Below are 17,817 nucleotides of genomic sequence, written 5' to 3' on the forward strand. Positions count from 1 at the left end.
CTTGAATATTTACTTACTTGTTTCTAAAACAGCTTCATATTAACCATGGAAGCTACTGTGATGACGTCTCACCTCTTCTCTAATCTTTTAGGCCCACACCTGTCATCTCCTGAGCTACAAGAGTAATCTAACTGAAATGTGAGTCTTACCATATCACTCCCCCTATTAAATCAGTTGAAGACTTTCCATCATCTCAAAAGTAAAGTTCTACTTTTGCACTGTTGGTGGAAATACAAACTGGTGCAGCCACTCTGGAAAACAGTATGGAGATTCCTCAAAAAGTTAAAAATAAACCTACCCTATGACCCAGCAACTGCATCACTAGGTATTTATCCAAAGGATACAAGAATGCTGATTGGAAATGGCACATGCACTCCAGTGTTTATAGCAGTGCTTTCACAAATAACCAAATTATGGAAAGAGCCCAAATGTCCATTGACTGTTGAATGGATAAAGAAGATGTGGTATGTATATACACAGTGGAATAATACTCAGTAATCGAAAAGAATGATATCTTGGGGCACCTGGGTGGCTCAGTCGGTTAGGCATCCAACTTCATCTCAGATCATGATCTCACCGTTCGTGAGTTCCAGCCCCGCGTCGGGCTCTGTGCTGACAGCTCAGAGCCTGGAGCCTGCTTTGGATTCTGTGTCTCCCTCTCTCTCTGCCCCTCCCCTCCCATCCCTTCTCTCTCTCTTTCTCTCTCTCTCTCTCCCCCTCTCTCCTTCAAAAATAATAATAAACATTAAAAAAAACTTTAAAAAGAGAATGATATCTTGCCATTTGCAATAATGTGGATGAAACTAGGGTGTATTATGTTAAGTGAAATAAGTCAGTCAGAAAAGACAACTATCATATGATTTAAGTCATATGTGGAATTTAACAAACAAAACAGATGAACATAGGGGAAGGGAAGGAAAAATAATATAAGATAAAAACAGAGAGGGAGGCAAACCATAAGATACTCTTAAATATAGAGAATAAACTGAGGGTTGCTGCAGGGTAGGTGGGTGGGGAGATGGGCTAAATGGGCGCTGGGCATTAAGGAGGGGACTTGTGATGAGCACTGGGTATTGTATGCAGGTGATGAATCATTAAATTCTACTCCTGAAATCAGTACTATGCTATATGTTAAGTAACTTCTATTTAAATAATAAAAAGTAAAGTTCTAACACCTTAAAAGGGAAAGTCAAGTCTTTCCTGATTTGACCTTGACTCTCCAGCTTCAGCTCCTTTTTTTTCTTATATTTTTGCCTCCTAACTTTTTGTCTTCCCAGAATTTCATTCTTTATTTACTCTTTTCTTTAGTCAACCATTCTCCTTAGTGACCTTATCTACTTAGGGTTTTACCTTTTTGATAATCACTTCATAATCACCTCAAATTCATCATGCCAAAACTGAAATGATACTTTCCCATCTAAACGTGTTCACTTTGGCTCATTTTTTTTTCACTTATGTAAGGTATATCATTGTTATAAGAAACAAATGCCTGAGTAAATACAATACAGCCCAACACAGGTCAGTAGCAGTAGTGAGGCATTTTTTCTTGGATGCAGATTCCTTCTACCAAGGGCCATGCCCTCCCTTGGGGTCTCGGAGCACTTCTTAGAACTCTATGCATCCAAAGGAGTGAAAGGAATAACTGCAAGATTACAGAGGTTTTTATGAGCTAGGACCAGAGATAGCAAATGGTAATTCTAACTATATCCCACTGGTCAATAAATAAGGCGTCCTGAATTGCAACAAGGCTAGAAAAAGAAACGGGGTATGCTGAACACACAGTATTATCTCTGCATGGCAAATTGTTTCTTCCTCCTTTACTTCCTAAATAAATCTCAAGACTGTTACCTCCTCTATTCTTTACCCAGCTAAGCCCATTCTCATGAGTCCGGTCTCATCATTTCTCAAGAGAACCACTGCAATAACCTCCAAACTGTCTTCCGGTTTAACCCTTCTTATCCATCACCCACACAGCTGCAGACATACTCAAAGTAACATGAAAGTTTTACCTATAAGATTCTTCCAATTAAATCTTTTCAGTAACTTCCCATCATGTACAAAGTGGAAATAGAAATATCAGAGAATGGAAAAATAATCCCCTTGACTTGACAGCTGCCTATGTCACCAGCATCAATTCTGGGTATACATTTTCATTTTGTGCCACGGTTTTTCACTTCTGCCACCCTGAATATACCATGCAGTGTCTTTGCTCATTCAGTTTCTTAATCTGGAATGTGTTTCATGTCCCTACCCCATAACCCCTCAGGATGAATTAGCTGTGTCTCATCAACACTTACAGAATCTCTGGTACCTCTATTAATTAGTGATTTACTTCATCATGCACAACAATCTGTGCAAGTGCCTAAATAATTCATTGAACTATGAGATCTTTGAAAACAAGGGCTGTGTCTTACTCATTTTCATCTCCAGCTCTAAGAGATACTTGGCACATAGTAATCATCTATAAATATGTGTTAAATGAGTAAACTGTTCCTAAGCAAAAACATACCTTGAAACTCATTCCTTTGCCTGTGTCCCTTTTACCCTATTTATGTCTTGGCATTCACTTCCATGGCCCTTCCCTAGTCCACCAGCTTGAGTTTGGTTTTGTGTAGCCTGGTTACAAGATAATAATCATTGCTCTGTTACATTCCCCACTTTTGTACTCTGCCCATATGATTGAATACCCTGGCCCCACATGAGCTTTGTATCATTCTTGGGCACTCTGTTATAAGCCCAGAGAAGCCCACCTAAGTTTTCTGCAATTAATCTCTTAAACCAAGTCAGTTTCTTGTAGCCCATAACTATCTTGTACAATAGATTTCTGCTTATAACCTCAGCTACAACTCTGTGCTCATTCAAGTAACTAATAATGTCTCACAAACAAGGCTGTTTCACATTCTAACAATAGACTCTTAAAAGATGTGCATTTCTACCACACAGTGGGATCAAGAGTGTAACCATGATAATACAAAACAATAGAAAGAAATTCAATTGGAACAACAGAAGAATGTGGGCAGCAATCTAAATGGAATTTCCTGTTTTTCTCTGAATTCTAAAATCATTGGTGCCAATTATGAACTGTATTTTAAAAAGCAGCCCAACATTGAGTGGAAAGTGCACTCAATCTTCCTCCATTAAGTTTTGGTCCTACTTCAAAATGGTAAAGCCAAGGCTTCTTCTTCCAATATATTGATTGATAGCTTTGAAATTATGATTTGGGACCAAGTACATTAGTTGTACTTGCGCCTCACAAAGAGGACATCAATTTTCACTAATTAGCGCCATTGAATTAAGTTAAAATATGGGGAAAATGAGACACAAATGCATAGCTTAAGAAGCCTGGATATTTAAATAAATATTGTTTAGAGATTAGGTATTGAGAATTTATTAAATATAACTTGATACCTTTTCCTAATATGTCAAGGGAGAAGAAAAAGTATAAAGATACCTGAATTTAGGGATATTTGGGGAAACTATTTATTTTGTGGTTTGCTGTTAAGGAGACAACTTATACAGTGCATGTGAGGGTTTTTTTTCTAATAGACAAAACTCCCCCACAAAATTACATATATACGTGTGGGGTGTGTATATGTGTGTATGTGTACAATGTATACACTGTATACACACACACACATATATATATCTTCATATATGTCTTTGAAGACTTGAAAAACATATTTCCTTAATCCTATTTGATTATTTCAGAATAAGCATAATATAAAGATTATACTATGCCTTTTAAAATAATGAATTTAATAATTCAATGCTTGGTCAAATATAATAAATAATTCTACACTTTGACAAAGTGTTCGCTTCATCTCAAAAAGCAACAAATCCATCTCCCAGGCTATGCATTGTACTTTGGCCAGTCCTGCTACAGATTCTAATGTTGGCCATTCATCTTCTGTCAATTATCTTTATAAACACCAGTTTTTCTGGGATTTATAAATAGATCATTTAAAACCAAAATAAACCAAGGAGCATTAGTTCTGTCCTGTCCTTTATACTAAAGATAAAAAATCATTCTTGAGTTACCTCAGAAAAATAGAATGTAAGGGAAAGCATACTGTTTAATTCTACAATAAAAGATCTTAATTAATGATAACTCTGTATGGTAGGAAATGATTTTACAATGTCAGTGTTGTGAAATCTCAAATTATCCTAAGAGTTCGGAACATGTCCCATCACTGTTTATTTTTGTATCCTCTAAACACAGACACACACACACACACACCAAATTATTCAAGGCATTCATCCAGAACTCAGAAAACATATACTCATGCAAATTGTAAATTGTTCCAGATTGCCCAACACAAGAACATTTTACCCATCCGATAACTAAACTAAAATCAGTGGAGGATCATAGAGCCTTTTTGAGTATTGAGGGCTCTTGGAAAACAAAGGGAAGGTTAAAGCCATGCTGAACCTCCGGACATTTTACCCTGAAGATGAGGATGGAGAGCAGAGGGTCTGGTTCTTCCACAACAAGGAAAAGGATTCGTTTCAAAAAAAAGGAAGTATCAAAGGACTGTGAGCATTATTATTGTTTTCACGAACATTAAATGTGTCTGCACTCTTCATACACTCTTCAGAGTATAGTCCTGGTGTCTTCTCTGTCCAACGTTTCCCAGAGCTCCTAGCCTGAGGGTGAGTTGATACTGCTCTCCTGTGTATTTCTATAACAGTATTTTATGAAAACGCTCCTTTAGAGCACTTATCACAAAATTCCAGGAAATCTCTCTGTCCTCATATATTCTGGGATCCTTGAGAGCAGGGACCGTGCCTTTTGTACCCTTATATGCCCCGCACAAATGCCACCACCACTGCTTCAGCATGTTAGCACCATGACAGGCATGAATGAGTGTGAAACAATCAGAGAACATTAAACGTATGTCAGGCTGAGTAGTTTAATCATGGACCATGGATAATGGGGAGCCAAAAAAGCCCATGTCACAAATTCAAATTCCTGGTACGTTGCCAAGAAAGTGACAACGTGTAACAGGGAAGGGCAGAGAAAGACAGGGCAGAGAAGGACAGGGCAGGAAAGGAAAGGAAAGGAAAGGAAAGGAAAGGAAAGTTTTTTTAGTATTAAAAAAAAAAAAGCTGTAAGATAAGCTATAAGGTTGATGACAAACCCCGGTCAATAGTTGGTCATAGTATCAGGGGACAAGATAGAACAATGTGTACTGTGGGAAAGACATTCTCTGGCCCAGAGATATGCCTCTCTTCTGATCTGTTGTGGCAACAAGAAGATGTGGTTACGTATTGTTAAATGTCACCAATTTCTAAGAAAAGCCAGAAATCAGGTGATTACATGACATATCAGTTTTAACATGTTGGCTTTAAATATAACAAAACACACTTTGAGTTTGAAACGGAGACCATGAGAGATTTTAATGCCCTCTGAAGTGCTCCTTGCAAGACGGACAAAGCTGAATCAGTACTTTAGGGTGTTTTAGTTTTATATCAGGCTGTTTAAATATTCCAGGCTGATGCACAAACATATTCAAATCCAGTTCCCAAGGTATTGTGTTTACAAGCATGGTGACAGTGGCATGAGACACTGTCATGTCACATGACAATGAGAGCCACAAAGATGTCCTAATAATTTTATAGTCTTCTGCTATGTTTCCTGTTATTTGACTCTCCTGGGTGAGCACTTCAATGGTACAGACAAGTCAGTTCGTATATCAGGATCTCTACATTTCAAACGTTTTTGTTTCTCCCCTTTACTTTTACCCCTGCTATTATGTTACTGTTTCTTACTACATTTCCCATAATTCCCCACTATGTTCATTTCACCCAGCCAGCTCTTTTTTTCAACCTCCCTAGAATCTGACAGGCCACAGAAATATCTGATTTCAAAGAGATGCTCGCATTCTATACTGATGCCATGTAGGAGTGTAAATGCCCAATGTCACACTGCTGAGTGGAGAAAGGTAAGAAAAATCGTTACTAGTCTTTGTATTCTCTAATCTTTTAAAATCTCTTGAAGAAACAGAAATGTTTTATTTTTTAACCACTGTCTTAGTTACTTTTTTTTTTACTCCATCTGTGCAAACCAAAATGTAGTAAAATTTTTGAATGATAGAACTGGAATGTGTACTCAAAATGTGACACCAATAAGATTGCAAGGAATATTGAAGGAAATCTTCGATAAGACTGACAATGACAATGACTCTCAACAGCATGAATTTGAGTATAAATCTTATACAAATAAATGAATTACTAAGAAAAAATTAAGCTGCTATCCTGCCTGATTGATATGCCATTATAGTAATACAAATAGATTCATTTAAATTAGGCTAGAGGCTTGATTAATTTTTTCACAACCAGCAGAAAACATGTATAAAGTTCCTACTCAAATAATTTCATGATATGATGACTTTTCACATTTGCAAATAAAGAATCAACATTTAAGACAAGAAAAAATGCAAAGAAAATTTGAATTGGCTAAAGAAAATTTAGTTACTCTAGTAGTAACAGGATTTTTTTTAACTAAACGTGAGTGTAAATCAGGCAATCCTATTTTCCAACTGGTGGAGATTATGGATCTGTATTAAATATATGCATTTGAAGATTATCTTTGATTATTTACTGGCTTGGACTGATATAAAATTGGTATATTAAAATATGCCATGTATGTGGTTAACCCAGTTGCAAATCATTAAACCATTATTTAGTAATTAGTAGTGTTCTTATAAAAAGAATGAGGTACATGCATCATTTATTTTCAGTGCAGCTTTGCATAATTAGAATAATATGCAATTTGATCTATTAAACTACTAATTAAATACAAAATATTTAATATGTACCAGAGAGTTGTGCTCTGAAATTGCACAATTATCCATTGTGTGGTTATTTCCTTCACTGACCCTTCCTCCAAAGCATGGGGGAGTAATCCATAAAATACTTTCAGGGAAAAGGGAGTATTAAGAAACAATGAGAGCCACAAAGATGTCCTGAGTTGGTCAATAGTGTTACACTTCTCCAGGCAAGTAGAAAAATCTAATTTGTTTTCTACCTCCTTCCCAAGCCCCTTCTTTGTGCCTTTGAATATGTGTATAATTAATAAGATGGCCCCAAACAGTCAGAAAAAAGGAAAAGAGGAGCAGTTTAAGTGTCTAGATTATTGAAACATTGGATTTCTTTCCAGTTTTATTGAGAAATAATTGACATATATCACATCACCGTATAAGTTTAAGGCGTACAGCATGATGACTTGATTTACAAATGTTGCGACATGAATACCACCATTGGTTCAGCCTACATACATTTTTTCATTTAGGTACAATAAAAAGAAAAGAAAGAAAATAATAAAGGGAAAAATAATCTCTTGGTAATGAGAACTCTTAGGATCCACTCTCTTCACAACTTTCCTATCATACAGCAGTGTTAGCTGTAGTCACCACTTTGAACATCACATCCTTAGTACTTTTACACAGAGTATTTCTTAAAAAACAAGAGGGTTTTTTTTTCATTCTTTAATTAGGGAGCCTATCTTTATGAAGATTCATATCCCTGACAAGAGGTCGAAGCCATATATTCTTATTCTTTTCTAATTTAGTTTCAGTGTGCTATCAGATGAAACCTTATCACTTTATTCAGAAGTGCTTTACTATGCTCAAGAATCTAGCACTGATCAAGAATCTAGCACTATCAAAGCCAGCCTCATACATCATTCAAGGTCTTCCTACATATCAGCTCTTTTGCTACTTTTAGAATAATAATAATGAGGGTGAAAACAATAAAAGCAAATGTCTTCCAAAGTATTGTGCCAAATGAATTACATTATTTCATTTAATTCACTGAGGTAAAAAAAAAGGGGGGGGGATTGAGATTATGAGAGGTAACCCGACTTGGCTTGAGTCTTACTGCTTCTGTGTCGCAAAACTGAGCCATATCCAAGGTTATGTGATTCAGAACTAGTGTTCTTAACCTTCCACTATATGCTACAAACTTCACAATATGCCAATAATCCTTAAATGTCCTCCGAACTCTCTCTGAATGAAACAGACAAGACTCTTCCGTGTACTTAGTATTGACTTATTCTTTTCTCAGTGCCTTCGTTCATGTTGTATCCTCTCTTAAAGTGTGTACTTTGTCACTTAGCCAAATATTCTTCCTCTTTCAAGGCATGAGTCACATGCCTTCTCCTCCACAGCGATTCTGCCCCAAATGAATACCTAAGATCTAAACCCATTCCTATTCCCATAGTGCCTAGTGTAGAGATACAAAGGTGATTATCTCTCAGTAAATGTATTCCCTGAAAGCACTAAGAGTAAAGACACAAATAATCCATTATAAAACCAAGAATGTTGTCGTGCACATTTGATTCCCTGTTACAAGAGATAGGTTTGCTGCCTCATTTCCTGTGCCAGCTTTTCCATCATCAACAAAATTTTCAAAAAGATGTTCATTCACTTTCTGACTGTCCTTGGACTGTGTCCAATTTCTTTTTTCTGAAGAGCTTCCAAATTTAGTTTTCACTTCAAATGTGGCTGCTGAATCCAAGCAGTATAGAGTCAGAGCAGGAGTTTTCCTTGCAGAGAAATGGGATCTATTTTAATTGGGAGGCAAAAGGAACAGTGCTGTGGTTGCACCTGTTCTGTTATCAGGAATGGCAGGCTCCATCCCTCTTCTGGCTTTTCCTTCCTAGTATTCTTGCTCCATTTACCCTCAGTCAGGTGCATTAAACACTTCCGGGGCAAGTCCCGCATGGCCATGATAAATAAAAGAGAGCTCTTGAGAAGGTGGTGGATTCGCTAAAGTTCCAGTAAAGTTTATTGCATGTTTTTCCGACACCATTAGCAAAATCCTAACCTTCTGGTGCCCAAACTCCTCTTTGTCTCTCTGAGAAGGCCAGGGCATGGCTGGCTGCCAAATTGTCAGGCCAACGAGTGGCTCACTCTGCACCCTACACTAGCCTGACTACATAGCAGAGTTGCCATTTCTTTTTCTAGGCATCATCAGAACATAGGTATCATTTCAAGGATGTCAATTTAGAGTCACTGTGCAATTGTATTTACAGAAAAGACAGCGTGGTGTAGTGATTGAATGGACTCTGGATCCAGACTACTTAGGTTCAAATCCCAGCTTTGATACTTACAGGCTGTGTAACTTTGGCCAACTTCTTTGACCTCTTAATACTCACTTTTTTCAGTGAGTATTTCAGTTTGTTTTCAGTTTGTTTGTTTTCAGTTGTAAAAACAGGGATGATGAGAGGTCCTACCTCATAGGATTTTTGTGAGGATTAAATGAGTTAATCCTTGTTAAGCATGTAAAGCAATGATAGCCCTCAGGAATGTTAGCTAGTATTGTTTAATTTTTGTTGAGTAAATAAATAAATAACAAATATATCGTATAAGACAATTTTTTACTTCTTTTCTTCCTTCTCAAGACCCAAACGCTTTGAGAGCAGAGAGTGAGTATTACCGATCTTTGTATATTCTCAGCACTTCTCAGGAGGATGATACATCATACGTGCCAATGACTCTCCGCTGAGTACTTGAAAGCTGTGGTAATTTGAGAGAAGGGTAAAGTGAGGTAGAGTTTAAGGTTGCGATAGTCCAAAACATTTAGGAGTAAGGAGACTATTATGTTGGGAGGCTTCTCCCCATCTGTGTTGAAGTCACACCCAGGTGATGGAAGTCGTTCAAGTGGGGAGAGGAGTTAACAAACAGGTGTCAACAGGTCTCAAGAGAGAAAACTTATGAACCAAAAACAGAAGAAGGCATCAGCATGGAGGTGAGGTTAGACCGTGGGCACAAACTGTATATAAAAATTTTTTCATGGGGCGCCTGGGGGGCTCAGTCGCTTGAGCATCAGACTTCAGCTCAGGTCATGATGTCATGGCTTGTGAGCTTCACGTTGGGCTCTGTGCTGACAGCTCAGAGCCTGGAGCCTGCTTTGGATCCTGTGTCTCCCTCTCTCTGCCCCTCCCCTGCTGTCACTCTCTCTCTCTCTCTCAAAAATAAATAAACATTAAAAAAAAAACACATTTCCATGAAAAGGGGGTTATGTTATCAAGAGGCACTTGGTGAAATAGAGGAAAGCCAATGCTAGTATAAGATGTATGAAGCATCCATTTACAATGACTGCCCTCTCTCTCTCTTCTTTAAAAATATTTTAGGGGTGCCTGGGTGGCTCAGTTGGTTGAGCTTCTGACTTCGGCTCAGGTCATGATCTCAGGGTCTGTGAGTTCGACCCCCGTGTCAGGCTCAGTGCTGACAGCTCAGAGCCTGGAGCCTGCTTCAGATTCTGTGTCTCCCTCTCTCTCTGCCCTTCTACCGTTCATGCTCTGTCTCTCTCTGTCTCAAAAATAAATGAACATAAAAAAAAATAAAATAAAAATATTTTATTTTTAAGCAATCTCTACACCCATTGTGGGGCTTAAACTCATGACCCGATATCAGGAGCTGCACACTGTACCGACTGAGCCAGCCAGGCACCCCTGCCTTATCTCTTTTTAAATGTTCTAAAGTCATTTTCAAAACAGAGCTCTTGATTTTCTTTCATTTTCTCCCACCAAATACTTACATATTAATAACAACATTATGAACTGAATTATGTCCCCTAAAAATTTGGATGTTAAAATCCCATCCCCTAGTACTTCAGAATGTAATTACATTTGGAGATATGGTCCTTAAATAGATGATTAAATTATACTTGTCATTAGAGTGGGCTCCAGTCCAATATGACTGATGACCTTACAAGAGAAAAGAACATTGGTCACAGACACGTGCAGTTGGAAGGCTGCAATGACACAGGAAGAAATGCCCATCTACCAGCCAAGGAGAGAGGCCTCACAAGAAACAAACCTTGCTGACCCCTTGGGCTCAGACGTCCAGCCTCCAGAACTGTGCACATATGTTTCTGTTCAAGCTGCCAAGTCTGTGCTACTTTGACACGGCAGCCCTATCCAACTAATACAAACAGCAAGAACAATCTATTTTGCCCCTAGTCTTGTCATTTCAGTAGGTTGCATCATCATCCTTATGGCTGTTGAAGTAAAAAACCAAGGACTTTTTTTTTTAATTTTCCTTTTTCTCTTGCTGTTTGTACCTACATCTAATCCATCGGCAATTTTTTAAGTATACTTTGAACTATGTCACAATTCAATGTAGTAAACTCTATAACCCTAATTTAAGCCACCATTGCCTCTCTTTGTCTACCTCTTCAACCAATTTCCTATCCTTCTGCTCTGAAATTTTGCTACAGTCACACTGATTTTTTTTCTTCTGTTCATATATGCTAGATTAATACTCAATCTTGGAAGTTTTTACTTTCTCACTAGTTATTACCTCTGCTTATAATTATCTTTGCCTTCCTCCCCTGAGATCTCTCTATCATTGGTCCATCTGGTCATTTGGGTGTCAGTTAAATGTGTTCTCAACGAGAGCTTTTATAACTTCTCAGTCTGACAGCGCTGACATAACCTAGCTTCATTTTCATATGTATTTTATCTGATATTTGCCATTTATTGTTGGGTTGCTATAGAATGTTGATTGGGATTTAGGCTAGAGTTGGCAACTTGTTTGCACTTGAAAACAGGAAATATTAAATATCTTTATATATTTTTCTTTGTTAAGAAATATCAATGTAAAAAAAATCTACAATGAGACCACACAATCCTCTTCAAGGTTTATTCAGAGGAAACAAAACTGGCCCTACTCTCAGTACCATAATATATACAACCACCCCATAAAGAATCTATAGAAATGGGTGGGGAACAGAGAGGGAGGAGGCTCTTATTCATCCCTCCCCCAAAGCCAAGTATGATAAAGGTTAGAAATTTGGTGTGTCTGCAAGAAAGAAGTATCCGCGTTCCATTCCCCACTGTGTATCTACTCAAGGCTGTTGTGTCAATGTGCCTAACTAAAGATGGCAATGACTTCATAAGAAGAGAGAACAAATAACATTGGACTCATCTGTGATCCTACTGATAGTTGAGGCAGGTATGTGAATGTTTCCCATGAGTAGACACCTCATAAGGTAGATGGGCTTTAGCTGTTTTGCTTGTATCCAACCATGGGACAATGGCCAGGGGAGGCCATGGAGTGTACCACTGGTAAAGGGAGCAGAGGCAACAAAAGAGGTAGAATAATCTCCCACATTATGAGGGTCTATGGTCAAAAATCTCAGGATGTCCTGTGAAAATCTCATACCAGGGCCTGACATGAGTGGCAGAATATGGATACTTGCCATGTAAAAGGTACCAGCCACAACAAAGCATTTGCAAAAAAAAAAAAAAAAAAAAAGTGACAACAAAAGTTGCAAAAAGAGACATGTGTCTTCTTGTCTCTCACTCCTTGCTGCTTCCAACAACTGCCTATAGGTGAAAAAGAGAGCTGTAAGGCTGTGAATCAGGTATGAGACTGGAGTTTTATTTTTGTTTAATTTTTTTAACATTTATTTATTTTTGAGACAGAGAGAGAGAGCATGAACAGGGGAGGGTCAGAGAGAGAGGGGGAGACATAGAATCCGAAGCAGGCTCCAGGCTCTGAGCTGTCAGCACAGAGCCCGGCGCGGGGCTCGAACCCACGGACCACGAGATCATGACCTGAGCCAAAGTTGGACACTTAACCGACTGAGCCACCCAGGCGCCTTGAGACTGGAGTTTTAAACATGGAGAAGCTAACATTTATTAAACAACAAGTATCAGAGAATTATGGACTCTTCCCTTTAAGACACACAAAAAAAATGAATTCAAGAGAAAACATAGATTGCACCTAGATTAGAGATTTCTTAATACACTAGCTACAGTTTATTACTATAATGTGTAATAGTTCCGTGTACTCTTGTGTTACTTCTGTATACACAATGCCTAGAAGAGTGTCTGCACATAATACAGTATAGATGACTAGTTGACTTTGCATTTTGGTTGGTAGTTGAGAATAATAAAAATGCAAAGAATAGACAGAGAAGCCAGCTTTGATGTTCTAGGCATAGTTAGTTTGAAACAACCCAAACACTGCGATTAGTCTATGTGATTAGTCTATGGTCATGGTCAACAGTCCATTGAAAGTCCCAAAAGGGGTTTGCAGAGAAATTCTCCTAGCAGCCTCAAAGTACTCACCATAAATACTTGAACAATTGACTACCACTGAGGATACTTCTCTCTGATGGAATCAACAGCATCTTCTGCTGATTTGGAGGTTTTAGGCTTTATTGCTGAAACTAGGCTATGATGGGGAGCAAATAAGTCTTGAAGACAACTATGCTCAGGGGGTTAGAGGAAGAGTTTTGTAGTACCAAGGGTCTCCCTCCACAGAATGATTGGCAATGGAATATTTTGAGGAACAGCCAATTAAGGTATTGTATAAAACTCAGAGAGATGCAAGGCATTAATATGCATATGTTACAGTGTGGGTGCCTACTTTACCTTCTACCTTCTGCAGTGTGGGTGCCTACTACCCTTGTGTTTCACATTGAACTGATTTCTCCTGGGTGAAAATGTGAAGGAAAAGGTGATAAAGCCAGGTAGATGAGGTAGTAAGAGAGACTGGTGGTCACCTCAGGAGAGTGTGACATCATTAGAATCTCATGTGTCCTAATAAGAACCAGTTCACCTGCTATGTAGAGCTATCCATGACCAGTCACTGGTTATCAGCAAAAACACCAACAGCTAATAGAGGACTGCACCAATGACCAGTTAAGCAAAGAGGTGCCTGCCTCTCCCTTCCCCTTCCCCAACACCGATTTTTCTCAGAGTAAATTCTTGCATATAAATCTTTCTGACTAGTAAAACCAAAAAAGAAAGGATGATGAGGGATGCACCTGTGAACACATTTGATCTCTACTCAATTTTTTATCCAAAGTCTTTTGATTAAAAAAACTTTTTACAGTGTCAACATTTTTTAAACATTCAAAAACTAATGTAAAAACTTTGATTTAAAAGGTTGAAATTTAGAGCAGAACTTTTCATTACTTTTTTTCATAACTTTTTCATTACTTTTAGTTGCTTTCAGTGGTTTTATTTATTTTTTCAGCAATCCCTTTTATGTGTTACAAGGCAGAGAAATACAGACAGTTAAATGAAAGCCATCCACCCCACTCCCCCAGAGAAATAACATAAATGCTCTAACTTGAAGGGAATGGCAAGGTATGTACTGATGTGATGGGCAAACATAAAATCTACTCTAAAATTGGGCTTTAATTTGATGCTTAGTAAGTAGAATCATGGAAGAAAAAACACTCACCTATGATATCAGGAGGTTTCCAGTCTAATCCCAGCTGAGTTGGCTAATTTTTATGTAAATTTTGGCATGCATTATATCTTCTCTGGACTTGAGATATATAAAATATCTAGCATCCCTTCAAAATGTGCATGTCAATGACTACTTGGGGTTGGGAATCACCCTGTGGCTGTTTTTGGAGGTCCTTCCTATACAGCCTTCTTGCTGCCTAGGTCCTCTGATGGAATCTTCACTTACAGATGGGCCTGAAATGAAAGCCAGCCTGAAACCTCCTTAGCCTAGGATAAATAAATCATCATGGTTGCCAAGTTGTCCTGAGTTATAATAATAAGTCATTGGTTTTACCTATGGAAACAATTAGCAATGCTTCCTATTTGGAGATCTATATGAACATGATCTGACAAGTATTTAGAACTTAAATTTTGAAATTGTCTACCAGTGAGAAAAAATGTTAGGACTTCCAATTTTACCACAGAGAAATTTTGCATCATACTATTTTTGAAACATATATGGAAAATAAAGTAAAAAGATGTAAAAGGGACTAAAAATTTCCCACTTCACATTTTCCAATCTATTTCCTGGATAGAATGATTATTAGTATTTACTGAATGCCTCTCATGTGCCAGGAACTATTGTAGGCACCCAGGACATAGGAGAGAACAACAACAAAATTATCTTCCTTTATGAAGCTTATAGTTTGATTGAAAAACGTACATAAAAAATTAAGTGAAAAAATATAATGATAAGTGGTAAGGAGAAAAGTGACATTAGCATGGAGATAGGAAGTGTTAGGGGAGTACGTATTGAAATCTTAGATTGGGTGGCTGGGAAAACTTTATGGAGGAATTGATAAGTCAAGCCACGCAGATCTCTGAAAAAGAACATTCCAGGCAGATAGAATAACAAGAGCAAAAAATCTGAACTGAGGGTGTGACTAGAGGCTTATAAACAGTAAGAAGATTTGTGTGAATGAAGTGGAAAGAAAGATAAAAAAGGAAGTGATATTATTACCAGGTGGTATGGGGTTGGGGAGGGGGCAAGGATACATGTCATAGGAAGTACTTTGATTTTTTGCTCTGAGGCAGAAGGAAAAAAAACAACAACACGGGGGGATTTTTTTAAAAAAAAAGAGTGACAAAAAAGTCTGGCTATAAAGGGTCATGCTGGTTGTGTTGAAAAAAAGACTGAAGGGGTAAAGTGTGACTCAGGAAGACAACAAAGACTTCCAATAATTCAGAAATAGGTTTGTACCACTGTAGTCCTAGAAATCCTAGGACAGTAGTCCCCTGCCTCTGTATCCATGGGGGATTTGTTCCAAGACCCCTGTGGATGTCCCAAACCCCAGATAGTCCTGAACCCTATGTATACTGTTTTTTTTTCCTATACATAAAACACCTATGATAAAGTTTAATTTATAAATTGGACACAGTAAAAGATTAACAACAACTGATAACAAAATAGAATGATTATGGCAATATACAATAATAAAAGTTATATGAATGTGATCTTTCTGTCTCTTTCTCTGAATATCTTAATGTACTGTACTCACTCTTCTTGTGATAAGGTGAGATGTTACAATGCCACATGAGGAGATGACATGAGTTGAATGATGCAGGCACTGTGAGGTACCATTAGGCTACTATTGAACTTCTGATGATTCGTCAGGAGGATCATCTGCTTCCAAACTGTGGTTGACTGTGGGTAACAGACACTGCAGAGAGCAAAACAACAGATAACAACAAGGGACGACTGTAATTCAATTTTCAGTATGATTTGAAGGTAAGACCAGCAATGGTTTAGATGTGGGGTATGGAACAAAGAAGAGATTCAAGGATGTCACCCAATTTTTAAAAGTTTATTTATTTTTGAAAAAGAGAGAGAGAGAGCACGAAGAGGGAGGGGCAGAGAGAATGGAAGACAGAGAATTCCAAGCAGGCTCCATGTTGTCAGCACAGAGCCCAATGCGGGGCTTGAACCCACAAATCATACGATCATGACCTGAGCCGACATCGAGTCGGACATTCATCCGACTGAGACACCCAGGCACCTCATGGATGCCTCCCAGTTTTTAACCCTAAGGAACCAGAAAGACACAGTTGTCATAAAGTGAGATGGAGGGACTGTTGGAAAAATTTGGTATGGTTTAAAACATCAGTAGTTTAATTTTAGACATGCAGTGAAATAGTAGGCAGTTGGATATGAGTTTGGAGTCAGGGAAGAGATCCAGAATAAAGATATCAGCCTGGGGTCATCGGCATATAGATATATTTAAGATAAAGAGTAGACGAAATCACCAAGGAAGTTGTTGTAGATGAGATGAGAATAGATTTTAGAATGAATCTTTGGCTGAATTAGAAATTTAGAGGACTGAAGAGAAACCAGCGAAGGAAAACAAGAATGTGGAACCAGGTAAGAGGAAAGAAAACTAGGTGAATATGTTGACTTGTAGGTGAGAGTAGAAAAGTGACCTATATATAGATCTTATATGCATAACCAAATGTATATGTATGCAAACAAATGCATATATGTGTTTGTTTATGTGGGGTGGGGGAGTTTCTTATTTTATAAAATGGGAGCACGCTATACTTAATCATCTAAAATCTGCTTTTAAAAATTAACTTATCATGGAAGAAATTTTTGTATCATCTTCACTCTTTAAAGATGTTTTATTTTCAAGTTTTTGATTGTCCAGGATTATTAAAACAAAGTATTATGAGAAACTTAAAAAAACACACTAGAGTGAAAATATTGGCTGCAAATCTTTCAACAATTGTTCTTTTCTATTTACTTTGCAAAAATCCTCTTTTTAAAAAATGGGAAACCAAAGAAAAAAACCAAAGTAAGGAATGAGGCAGTAGGAACCAAGTAGAAAACCTATCCAATTGTCCTTATATTGTATTATTGCTATTAATACATATCAACGCATGCTGATTCTCTTTTGTTAGAATGAGAAAGTCGGCTTTGAATAGAGCAGAAATTTTCATGAAAAAAATTATGAAACATCTGACAACTTCCACTTGTTCTTACCAGAGATAAAGGTGCTTTTTTTTTTCCTCGAAGATTCTAACATTTGTTGCTTTTACAAAGACAAACTCTATAGCAAATCACCTGTGTGGGGGCTCCGTGATTTTCATTAGATAGAAGAGATGGACAATAAATAAATTAGCAGTGGTTTCACTGTGTTACTATTAACACATGTAAGGCAGCAAAAATATGGTGCATTATTTCACTGCATCTGGAAAACAGTGAATGAGCTGAAGATATTCTTTTAGAAGATATGAACAGAGTATCTCTCAAAAGCTCTTCTTAGTTTGCCCCTAGGTTTCCCCTAAATGATGTCACTTTCTAAACCATGAATTAGCTGTGTCACAAGACATTTCATCTACTAAAACATAAGTGAGAATCAAATACATGATTATTAAACAATGACTACTTAGCAAGAAACTGTGGTAGGCAGTTTGTACTTTGCATAACGTATCAGCTTGCGTTCTGGTGTTCAGAGTAGAGGGTATCAAATATCCCTTTAAAAGTAATTTTTTCAAAGGGAATAACAAAAATCTTATGGTGCATACTTTAAGGACTTTATTAATCAGAAGTAATTGCCAAGTAATTGCCA

The 17,817-nt window shown here is 37.6% G+C and overlaps 1 long non-coding RNA gene across 8 annotated transcripts in view; it reads left to right on the forward strand.

Moving 5' to 3' along the window:
- LOC107179968 overlaps positions 1 to 17,817 on the forward strand; it is a 225,957-nt gene that overhangs the window by 144,941 nt on the left and 63,199 nt on the right. For 6 of the 8 annotated variants that reach the window (XR_006220121.1, XR_006220115.1, XR_006220120.1 and 3 more), the window contains one exon: positions 5,836 to 5,942. The exons of the other annotated variants lie outside the window; for them this stretch is intronic. This is a non-coding gene — a long non-coding RNA (uncharacterized LOC107179968). The remainder of the gene's footprint in view (positions 1 to 5,835; positions 5,943 to 17,817) is intronic. 8 annotated transcript variants of the gene reach the window in all.

The sequence above is a fragment of the Panthera tigris genome, chromosome B4 (assembly GCF_018350195.1).
Source record: "Panthera tigris isolate Pti1 chromosome B4, P.tigris_Pti1_mat1.1, whole genome shotgun sequence".
Classification (NCBI taxonomy): domain Eukaryota; kingdom Metazoa; phylum Chordata; class Mammalia; order Carnivora; family Felidae; genus Panthera; species Panthera tigris.